The sequence below is a fragment of the Anopheles funestus genome, assembly GCF_943734845.2.
Source record: "Anopheles funestus chromosome X unlocalized genomic scaffold, idAnoFuneDA-416_04 X_unloc_55, whole genome shotgun sequence".
Taxonomy (NCBI): domain Eukaryota; kingdom Metazoa; phylum Arthropoda; class Insecta; order Diptera; family Culicidae; genus Anopheles; species Anopheles funestus.
The window spans coordinates 132,501-144,779 of record NW_026045182.1 but is presented as its reverse complement, the minus strand read 5'-3'; the positions used below and the strand labels follow the sequence as shown (position 1 = coordinate 144,779).

Genomic DNA, 12,279 nt, shown 5'->3' with positions numbered 1-12,279 from the left:
GCGCTTTCTTGAATAGCTCCGGCCACAGACATGGTAGCGATTAGTGGTGCATGGAAGAAATCTAGCCACAAGTGCCATCTACCCATGGCCAGAAGAAAGTGTGGCCATATCTTGGATACCGGCGGAGCTATGGGGCAAATATGGGCCAAAAATGGGTAAAATTTGACGGTTCAAAGCCAAGGGTAAATTTTTTTATTCCTCTAATAACTTCTAGCACAGACATTGAATCGGTTGGAGATGTATGGATGAAATGTAGCAAACAGTTGAAACTACCCATAAAATCTTAAAGATTGACGATCCAATGTATAGAACCGGAGTAATGTGCGATACTTGGTGAAAAATCGAGTGAAAAATTAACTATAAACTGTTTTTGGCCCATAACTCGAATACTAGACATCGGAAGGGGGGGTCGTAGAACGATTTTTTGTTGCCCTATCGATTCCCTATCGAACGAGCAAAAGTTGTTTTTTTGACCAAAAAGTACCCCCACTCTAGTAAAATTGGCCTGATTTTACTAGTCCCCGGTACCCGTACAGGCAAAATGAGCAAAATGCTCAAGTATGAATGGTTTTTGGCCCATAACTCGAATACTAGACGTCGCAGGGGGGTGTCGTGGAACAATTTTTGGTAGCCCTTGAAATTATCTATCGATTGACATATACTTGATTTTTGGCCAAAAAGTTCCCTAGACTAGTAAAAATCGCATCATTTTACTAGAGTCGGGTACCCTGGACGAAAAACCGCTATAATTGCGGTTTTTGGCTAATAACTCGAATACTAGACGTCGCAGGGGGGTGTCGTGGAACAATTTTTGGTAGCCCTTGAAATTATCTATCGAATGACATATACTTGATTTTTGGCCAAAAAGTTCCCTAGACTAGTAAAAATCGCATCATTTTACTAGAGTCGGGTACCCTGGACGAAAAACCGCTATAGTTGCGGTTTTTGGCTAATAACTCTAATACTAGACGTCGGAGGGGGGTGTCGTGGAACAATTTTTGGTAGCCCTTGAAATTATCTATCGAATGACATATACTTGATTTTTGGCCAAAAAGTTCCCTAGACTAGTAAAAATCGCATCATTTTACTAGAGTCGGGTACCCTGGACGAAAAACCGCTTAAGTTGCGGTTTTTGGCTAATAACTCGAATACTAGACGTCGCAGGGGGGTGTCGTGGAACAATTTTTGGTAGCCCTTGAAATTATCTATCGAATGACATATACTTGATTTTTTGACCAAAAAGTTCCTAGACTAGTAAAAATCGCATCATTTTACTAGAGTCGGGTACCCTGTACGAAAAACCGCTATAGTTGCGGTTTTTGGCCAATAACTCGAATACTAGACGTCGGAGGGGGGTGCCGTAGAACAATTTTTTGTAGCCCTTGAAATTACCTTTCGAATGATATATAGTGGTTTTTTGGTCAAACAGTGACCCCGAGACTAGTAACCCTCCATACACAAAACCGCCTAAAAAGTTTTGGTTTTGCAAAATTTTGAAAAGTGCGTCAAAAAATTTTTTTCAAAAAGTACCAAATCGTGATCAGAACTCACTATAGACCATAAAAAGTGAAATCCGATGGTCATTTGCAACACTTGGTCAATCGAGAAAAATTTCACTTTTTTACTAGAGTCGGGTACCCTGAACGAAAAATCGCTCAAGTGATGGTTTTTGGCCAATAACTCGAATACTAGACGTCGGAGGGGGGTGCCGTAGAACAATTTTTTGTAGCCCTTGAAATTACCTTTCGAATGATATATAGTGGTTTTTTGGTCAAACAGTGACCCCGAGACTAGTAACCCTCCATACACAAAACCGCCTACAAAAACTTTGTTTTGAAAAATTTTGAAAAGTTCAAAAAAATTTTTTTTTCAAAAACTACTAAAACGTGATAAGAACTTACTATAGACCATGAAAAGTGATATCCGATGATAATTTGCAAAAGTTGGTAACTAGTAAAAAATTTCACTTTTTTACTAGAGTCGGTGCAACGAGAAAAAAAAAGTCCGTGATGGAGAAAAATGGCACGTTTTCCACGCCTGTACGCTTTCGTTTTCTATATAGGGGGTAGGTGAGCCAGAAGCATGAATTTGACTGAGTACGTATCTTTATGAATTGGGCCCTTCTAAATCGATTGAGACTACCCCCAGGACGATCGGACGACTGCTTCTGGCTCAAAATGTGGTTTTTAGATTTTGATCGTCAATTATGAGAGAAAAAATCGATTAGAAGTAAAGATACGAAATGCTTGGTCTAAGTTGGGAAACGACTTCGGATATTTGTTGGACGTTGTCGTAGAAGGTCCGAGGACCAAGGAAAAGTGATTTCCAAGTGGATTTATGCACTATTAGTCGATGGTAAGATGTGAAATTAGTAGAACTTACCATACAGTTTGCGAAGTTGAAGCAATCGGTTGGTGAATATGGTACTGTCTGTCCAATTTGGTGGTTCGGAATGAGTGAAACGATGTTGATGATGGATAGACGTTCCGATTGCCCCCGATCGGGGAACATATAGTGGTCTTTAAGGTCCAAGTACCTATGTTTTGGTAAGCAGAACTGAGAGTTAAAGGATGAAAGTCGGCCATTCCTAATATCATCCTATCGGTGGTTCGCGAGTTGTTTAAGGACCGGAGCAGCTCGCGATGAAACGGTCCTAGGGTATTGGTTATCCATCCAAGGAAGAGTAAATGCGATCCTAGATGTGTGTCGTTGGCCGTTCTACCGGTATCGCCTATCGATGAGATATCGACGGGCATGCCTTACTCGAAAGTTGAATTCTAGGATCGATGGTCAAACAGACCTATGAGCGATAAACCAAACTGAACACGTATTGATGTCGGCTTTTCCTATCATTTGATGCCGCAGGTTGTTTAGGGACCGGAGCAACTTGCGGCCGAGACGGTCCCCGGGGGTTTCTTTCTCCAAGGAGTGGAAACTATTAAGCAAGAGTTGTAGCAAGATACGATCCTCTGATGTGTCGTTGGCCGTTCATGCGGTATCGCCTGTCGATGAGATATCGATGGGCATGCCTTACTCTACCGACCTTCTAATTGAGAGTATTAATCAGGGATCGATGGTCAAACAAGACCAATGAGCGATAAACCAAACTGAACACGTATTGATGTCGGCTTTTCCTATCATTTGATGCCGCAGGTTGTTTAGGGACCGGAGCAACTTGCGGCCGAGACGGTCCCCGGGGGTTTCTTTCTCCAAGGAGAAGAAACGATTAAGCAAAAGTTGTAGCAAGATACGATCCTCTGATGTGTCGTTGGCCGTTCAAGCGGTATCGCCTGTCGATGAGATATCGATGGGCATGCCTTACTCTCCCGACTGGATTACTGAGAGTTTAATCAGGGATCGATGGTCAAACAGACCAATGAGCGATAAACCAAACTGAACACGTATTGATGTCGGCATTTCCTATCATTTGTCGCAGGTTGTTTAGGGACCGGAGCAGCTTGCGACCGAGACGGTCCCCGGGGGTTTCTTTCTCCAAGGAGTGGAAACGATTAAGCAAAAGTCGTAGCAATAATCGATCACCTGATGTGTCGTTGGCCGTTCTTGCGGTATCGCCTGTCGATGAGATATCGATGGGCATGCCTTACTCTCCTGACTGTTTAATTGAGAGTTATAATCAGGGATCGATGGTCAAAAAGACCTATGAGCGATAAACCAAACTGAACACGTATTGATGTCGGCATTTCCTATCATTTGTCGCAGGTTGTTTGGGGACCGGAGCAGCTTGCGACCGAGACGGTCCCTTCCCGAAAGATGGTGAACCGAGTCGTCTGGCGTAAAAACCGGACGACTCGAAAGGGCTTGACCCTTTCAAGTGAGCGATAATCACATTCTACGCTCAGTTCGACAGCTACAAGGCAATCACTCGCTATGTTCAGAGCTAATACATGCAACATGCCGGCATTGTTTCCACCGACGCATGGATTCAAGACTGGTGCACTTATTAGTTAAACCGTTCGCCTCCGGGTGTTTCGAGTTCAAGTCTGGATGAGGATTGATCTTGCTGGTAATAGCTTGAGCCCCTGAATAAGGGGTCGAAGCGTACATCTTGAGACCATGTACAACATATTACCAAATCGGCACCATGGGTTCGGGTGCAAGTGATGTAACCGTGAAAGATGTTGAGCAGCCCAACATCGGTTTACACACGCATAATAGGAAGGCAGCGCTGTCGACTGGTCAGTCGTGTAAGAAGTGTGCATTATCGATCACAAATATATTGGTGATCTGTAGGTTGCGCATACACCATGCCCGGTGTAAAGTGCCGTGGTCCCCCCCGGGGGGCTGCATCAAACCGTTCGCCACGCGAACTACCCAATGGAACGAACTCGATGCATTTAATAAGAAGAAGAGATGATAATGAAACACGGTCGATTTAAGAGTTGAAAACGTTGAAATGCCTATAAGCAAGTCTTAAGTTGGTGGTGACCGTTACGCCCCAACAAATTGGTGCCTTACCCTACACCAAAGAGCCATTCAACATGGTTCAAGTGAGCGATAATCACGCTCTACGCTCAGTATGACAGCTGCAAGGCAATCACTCGCTAAGTTCAGAGCTAATACATGCAACACGCCGGCATTGTTTCCACCGACGCATGGATTCAAGACTGGTGCACTTATTAGTTAAACCGTTCGCCTCCGGGTGTTTCGAGTTCAAGTCTGGATGAGGATTGTTCTTGCTGGTAATAGCTTGAGCCCCTGAATAAGGGGCCGAAGCGTACATCTTGAGTAAATGTACAACATATTACCAAATCGGCACCGTGGGTTCTGGTGCAAGTGATGTAACCGTGAAAGATGTTGAGCAGCCCAACATCGGTTTACACACGCATAATAGGAAGGCAGCGCTGTCGACTGGTCAGTCGTGTAAGAAGTGTGCATTATCGATCTCCAATATATGAGCTCAGTATGACAGCCCAATTGGTAATCCTCGGGACCTCCAGAAAGGAAGCTGGATGAGGATTACCAAATCGAAAGTTGATAAGTGTAGTGGTACCACTTAGTCAACTTGTATCCCGAAAGATGGTGGACCGAGTCGTCTGGCGTAAAAACCGGACGACTCGAAAGGGCTTGACCCTTTCAAGTGAGCGATAATCACATTCTACGCTCAGTTCGACAGCTACAAGGCAATCACTCGCTATGTTCAGAGCTAATACATGCAACATGCCGGCATTGTTTCCACCGACGCATGGATTCAAGACTGGTGCACTTATTAGTTAAACCGTTCGCCTCCGGGTGTTTCGAGTTCAAGTCTGGATGAGGATTGATCTTGCTGGTAATAGCTTGAGCCCCTGAATAAGGGGTCGAAGCGTACATCTTGAGACCATGTACAACATATTACCAAATCGGCACCATGGGTTCGGGTGCAAGTGATGTAACCGTGAAAGATGTTGAGCAGCCCAACATCGGTTTACACACGCATAATAGGAAGGCAGCGCTGTCGACTGGTCAGTCGTGTAAGAAGTGTGCATTATCGATCACAAATATATTGGTGATCTGTAGGTTGCGCATACACCATGCCCGGTGTAAAGTGCCGTGGTCCCCCCCGGGGGGCTGCATCAAACCGTTCGCCACGCGAACTACCCAATGGAACGAACTCTATGCATTTAATAAGAAGAAGAGATGATAATGAAACACGGTCGATTTAAGAGTTGAAAACGTTGAAATACCTATAAGCAAGTCTTAAGTTGGTGGTGACCGTTACGCCCCAACAAATTGGTGCCTTACCCTACACCAAAGAGCCATTCAACATGGTTCAAGTGAGCGATAATCACGCTCTACGCTCAGTATGACAGCTGCAAGGCAATCACTCGCTAAGTTCAGAGCTAATACATGCAACACGCCGGCATTGTTTCCACCGACGCATGGATTCAAGACTGGTGCACTTATTAGTTAAACCGTTCGCCTGCGGGTGTTTCGAGTTCAAGTCTGGATGAGGATTGTTCTTGCTGGTAATAGCTTGAGCCCCTGAATAAGGGGCCGAAGCGTACATCTTGAGAGTAAATGTACAACATATTACCAAATCGGCACCGTGGGTTCTGGTGCAAGTGATGTAACCATGAAAGATGTTGAGCAGCCCAACATCGGTTTACACACGCATAAGGGGTTTATTGTTATCTGTAGGTTGCGCATACACCATACCCGGTGTAAAGTGCCGTGGTCCCCCAGGGGGCTGCATCAAAACGTTCGCCATGCGAACTACCCAATGGAACGAACTCGATGTATTGAAAGAGATGAACAATTAATAGCGAGAATAGGGGCCCGGAAGCAATTCCGCGGCCCTACGGTCGATTCAAGAGTTGAAACGTTGTACAATCGTGGATAGCACCTAGTGCTAATATGGTGAGAGATAATGTGTGAGGAAATTTAGTTTCCTAAAGTTTAGTTAGTGGTTTCCGTTGTGCCCTAACAAACTTAAAGTTGGTGGTGACCGTTACACCCCAACAAATTGGTGCCTTACCCAACACCAAAGAGCCATTCCATATGGTTCTAGAGAGAGAGAGTTGTGTGGAAATTTATTTCCCACTAAGCGAGTGTGTGTCTGTAGTGGAACGAATTCTGGTTGATCCTACCAGTAATATACGCTTGTCTCAAAGGTTAAGCCATGCATGTCTAAGTACAAACATAAATGAATGTGAAACCGCATAAGGCTCAGTATAACAGCTATAATTCACAAGATCATCCTACCACTAGTTACTTGGATAACTGTGGAAAATCCAGAGCTAATACATGCAACATGCCGGGACTGTTGCCCTCGCGGGTAGCTGAACTGGTGCACTTATTAGTTAAACCAATCGCCTCCGGGCGGCTTGAGTTGAAGTCTGGATAAGGACGCAGATCGTATGGTCGCTTGTCGACTGACGACAGATCTTTCAAATGTCTGCCCTATCAACTATTGATGGTAGTGTAGAGGACTACCATGGTTGCGACGGGTAACGGGGAATCAGGGTTCGATTCCGGAGAGGGAGCCTGAGAAATGGCTACCACATCCAAGGAAGGCAGCAGGCGCGTAAATTACCCAATCCCAGTACGGGGAGGTAGTGACGAGAAATAACAATATGGACCTCTCTAACGATGGTCCATAATTGGAATGAGTTGAGTATAAATCCTTCAACAAGGATCAAGTGGAGGGCAAGTCTGGTGCCAGCAGCCGCGGTAATTCCAGCTCCACTAGCGTATATTAAAGTTGTTGCGGTTAAAACGTTCGAAGTTGATTGCCCGTCCAGACACGTGACCGCCACGGGCGCCCGGTTACACGCCGGGGCCGTTCGTGCGCGCGCTCACGGCTGCGACTCACAATGGTGTACTTGGGCGTTACTCTGTGAACGAGTACCGTGCTACCGGTTAACTCCGGCACGGGCTCCTCATGGTGCTCAAGATACTCACATTTACCTTGAACAAATTAGAGTGCTCAAAGCAGGCTAAGACAAAGCGTCCGGCCCCCCCGTGGGGTTGGCGTTGGCCGAGAATAATCTTGCATGGAATAATGGAATATGACCTCGGTTTATACGATTTCGTTGGTTTGTCAGAAACCTAGAGGTAATGATTAACAGAAGTAGTTGGGGGCATTGGTATTACGGCGCGAGAGGTGAAATTCGTAGACCGTCGTAGGACCAACTGAAGCGAAAGCGTTTGCCATGGATGCTTTCTTTAATCAAGAACGAAAGTTAGAGGATCGAAGGCGATTAGATACCGCCCTAGTTCTAACCGTAAACGATGCCAATTAGCAATTGGGAGACGCTACCCCTATTCGGTGCTCTCAGTCGCTTCCGGGAAACCAAAATCGGGTTCCGGGGGAAGTATGGTTGCAAAGTTGAAACTTAAAGGAATTGACGGAAGGGCACCACAAGAAGTGGAGCTTGCGGCTTAATTTGACTCAACACGGGAAAATTTACCAGGTCCAAACTTATCGAGGTAAGACAGATTGATAGCTCTTTCTCAAATTTAAGGGTAGTGGTGCATGGCCGTTCTTAGTTCGTGGAATGATTTGTCTGGTTAATTCCGATAACGAACGTGACTCAAACATGCTAACTAGAACGCTGTCAGCAGTGCGCCTCCGGGCGCACCTGACGTTACAGCCGGGCGGCGCCTTCACGGGCGGTCGTCGGCTACGTTTGCCCTGCTTAGCGGGACAACTTGTGTTTAGCAAGCTGAGAATGAGCGATAACAGGTCCGTGATGCCCTTAGATGTTCTGGGCTGCACGCGTGCTACAATGTGGGTCGCAGCGTGTTCTCGCCAATAGGCGCCCCCATTCCGAGAGGAACGGGAAATCACTAAAATGCCCATCTAGTCGGGATTGGGGACTGCAACGGTCCCCATGAACCTGGAATTTCTAGTAAGCACTAGTCATTAGCTAGTGCTGATTACGTCCCTGCCCTTTGTACACACCGCCCGTCGCTACTACCGATGGATTATTTAGTGAGGTTTCTGGAGGCTTACCTTCCGCGGTTCCTTCGTGAGCTGCAGCTGGCATGGCTGAAGTTGACCGAACTTGATGATTTAGAGGAAGTAAAAGTCGTAACAAGGTTTCCGTAGGTGAACCTGCGGAAGGATCATTACTGATGATCGTCCGCGAGTGACCAACCATGGGCTGCCTTCGGTGTAGCTCGGTCGCTCGCTTGCTATGTGTCAGAATTTGTTGAAAGCCAACTCGTTCGTTGTACACTTTGATGGGTGACCATCACTGTGTCTCCGTGCCGAGCTAGATCTCCCCTAGCCGTAAGGCACTTGAACGCCCCTTCGACGACGAGTTGCATGTGTGTGGTATGTGTCAGAATCTGGTGAAGCTTTCTGCATGTGATGTGCCTTGTGTGGATCCGTGGCCATTGCATTGTGTCTGGTGCTTAGATACCCAGACACTTAGAACGCTTGCGCGGAAAGCAAACTCGATCGTTGTACACTTTGATGGGTGACCATCACTGTGTCTCCGTGCCGTGCTAGATCCCCCCTAGCCGTAAGGCACTTTGAACGCCCCTTCGACGACGAGTTACAAGAGTGTGGTATGTGTCAGAATCTGGTGAAGCTTTCTGCATGTGATGTGCCTTGTGTGGATCCGTGGCCATTGCATTGTGTCTGGTGTGTAGGTACCCAGACACTTAGAACGCTTGCGCGGAAAGCAAACTCGATCGTTGTACACTTTGATGGGCAACCATCACTGTGTCTCCGTGCCGTGCTAGATCTCCCCTAGCCGTAAGGCACTTTGAACGCCCCTTCGACGACGAGTTACAAGAGTGTGGTATGTGTCATAATCTGGTGAAGCTTTCTGCATGTGATGTGCCTTGTGTGGATCCGTGGCCATTGCATTGTGTCTGGTGTGTAGGTACCCAGACACTTAAGCAAACTCGATCGTTGTACACTGTGATGGGCGAGCATCACTGTGTCTCCGTGCCGTGTAAGAGCTCCCCTGGCCATCAGGCACTTGAAAGGTCCTTCGACGACGAGTTACAATAGTGGTGTGTTAGATACGTCAGGTGATGGTATCTACTGTTGTGCAATACGTATCCGGCCACGGCACGGAACGAACGGGAACTGTGGTGCAGACATACAAAGAGTTAAGCCTATTAGTCATTAACTCTAAGGACGGGGCCATGGGGCGGTACGCAAAGGATACGGATGAGCGAGTATGCAGGCCCAATACTCAATAGCTCGATCCGATCCAAGCACATGAGTTGACTGCGGCGCCAGGTTAACCAATGTGCTAGATTCTATTTGGCCAGTAGAATCTTGTGTCTTATGCGATTTGATACCAAGACACCAGAACGAAAGTTAGTTGAAGAGTTATTAAACTCTTATGAAGTATGGTTGTGCAATCACAACTTATGACTTTAACCTATAAAGTGGATATGGACTTGCAATTATAACATGGAATCTCTACACACCCCATGAGCTCGATCCAATCCACGCACACGAGTTGCCTGAGTAGCGACAGGTATACCGATGTGCAATACGTATCCGGCCACGGCACGGAACGAACGGGAACTGTGGTGCAGACATACAAAGAGTTAAGCCTACTAGTCATTAACTCTAAGGACGGGGCCATGGGGCGGTACGCAAAGGATACGGATGAGCGAGTATGCAGGCCCAATACTCAATAGCTCGATCCGATCCAAGCACATGAGTTGACTGCGGCGCCAGGTTAACCAATGTGCTAGATTCTATTTGGCCAGTAGAATCTTGTGTCTTACGCGATTTGATACCAAGACACCAGAACGAAAGTTAGTTGAAGAGTGATTAAACTCTTATGAAGAATGGTTGTGCAATCACAACTTATGACTTTAACCTATAAAGTGGATATGGACTTGCAATTATAACATGGAATCTCTACACACCCCATGAGCTCGATCCAATCCACGCACACGAGTTGCCTGAGTAGCGACAGGTATACCGATGTGCAATACGTATCCGGCCACGGCACGGAACGAACGGGAACTGTGGTGCAGACATACAAAGAGTTAAGCCTACTAGTCATTAACTCTAAGGACGGGGCCATGGGGCGGTACGCAAAGGATACGGATGAGCGAGTATGCAGGCCCAATACTCAATAGCTCGATCCGATCCAAGCACATGAGTTGACTGCGGCGCCAGGTTAACCAATGTGCTAGATTCTATTTGGCCAGTAGAATCTTGTGTCTTACGCGATTTGATACCAAGACACCAGAACGAAAGTTAGTTGAAGAGTGATTAAACTCTTATGAAGAATGGTTGTGCAATCACAACTTATGACTTTAACCTATAAAGTGGATATGGACTATCAATTATAACATGGGGCACACACCATGTTCTCGATCCAATCCACGCACACGAGTTGCCTGAGTAGCGACAGGTATACCGATGTGCAATACGTATCCGGCCATAGGCACGGAACGAACAGGAACTGTGGTGCAGACATACAAGGGCCATGGGGCGGTACGCAAAGGATACGGATGAGCGAGTATGCAGGCCCAATACTCAATAGCTCGATCCGATCCAAGCACATGAGTTGACTGCGGCGCCAGGTTAACCGATGTGCTAAGAGAGTTGTTCCTGGGCCTTCAAAGTGACTTCAAAACTATCTTAGCGAATGGTGGCCATGGGCGTAGACATGAGCCACAAGTCACAAGGCCTGGGACTATTGGGTAATAAAGACAACTTAGTCAGAAAGTTAGTCTTTGGACGTACCACCGGGATTGTGTTACATTGGGAACCTTACTATAAAACCCTAGGCAGGGGATCACTCGGCTCATGGATCGATGAAGACCGCAGCTAAATGCGCGTCACAATGTGAACTGCAGGACACATGAACACCGATAAGTTGAACGCATATTGCGCGTCGGACGATTAAACCCGGCCGATGCACACATTCTTGAGTGCCTATCAATTCCTTGATATACAACAAACCAAACTTCAGGGTGGAGCGTGCCACAATAGAACACTATGGCGAGCAGCCCGTCTAGTGTCGTGGGGGAAACACGCTTCCACACTGTGCATAATGGCGTGCTCGGGACCTTTGTTGGGACCGCAGGGCGCTGAAAGTAAAGGGGTGAACCGCATAAATCGCACGCACGTAAACGCGCACACACACAAATAGAGTGAGACGTATCGTAGGATACCGCTAAGAGTACGTTGTGAAACATGGGGAAATTCAATCGAAAACCTCTTTGATGTCCAAGATTTCGTTGACCGTATCCGTCGTAATACTGGATCAACGTGCTTGGGGGAAAACGTCAAAGGGTTTTATAATAGTGGTGCATGATTAACCCATCGATGCCCGAGGGGAACATGTTGTCCAATACAATAGTGGTGCAGTTGGCTCGACATGCTCGGGGGGAGACATCGTGGGTCCAAGTCGACCAAGTCGACCGGGAGTTGTTGTTGAGAGATCGAATCAAAACGATGCCGAGCGGAACTCGTTGTCCTTATTGGAGTGATATTCGGACAACGTGCTCGGGGGGGCCATCGTTGATTCAAAAATGACCGTAAATTGCCCAATCCGTGTGTGTGTGTGTGTGAAGTGTTGTTGCGTATATATCGGTTCGCTATGCCCCGGGTTCGAAACGAATGGAATGTGACTGATTTTGTTGTAGGCCTCAAGTGATGTGAGACAACCCCCAGAATTTAAGCATATTAATAAGGGGAGGAGAAGAAACCAACCGGGATTCCCTGAGTAGCTGCGAGCGAAACGGGAGAAGCTCAGCACGTAGGGACGGTGTGTAACTGCACCTGTCCGATTCCGTGTACTGGAACGACCATTATCTACTATGCACGGTGCAAACAGTTCAAGTTCA

The 12,279-nt window shown here is 46.8% G+C and overlaps 2 non-coding genes across 2 annotated transcripts in view; both read left to right on the top strand.

Annotated features, from left to right (window-relative positions):
- Nucleotides 1–11,209: 11,209 nt before the first annotated feature.
- LOC125773813 (5.8S ribosomal RNA) lies at nt 11,210–11,367 on the top strand. Its single transcript, XR_007420389.1, has one exon. It is a non-coding gene; the product is annotated as a 5.8S ribosomal RNA (ribosomal RNA).
- Nucleotides 11,368–12,076: 709 nt separating this feature from the next.
- Nucleotides 12,077–12,279, top strand: part of LOC125773818 (large subunit ribosomal RNA) — a 4,179-nt gene continuing 3,976 nt past the window's right edge. Inside the window, exon 1 of the ribosomal RNA XR_007420395.1 lies at nt 12,077–12,279. This exon is cut by the window's right edge and continues 3,976 nt beyond it. This is a non-coding gene — a ribosomal RNA (large subunit ribosomal RNA).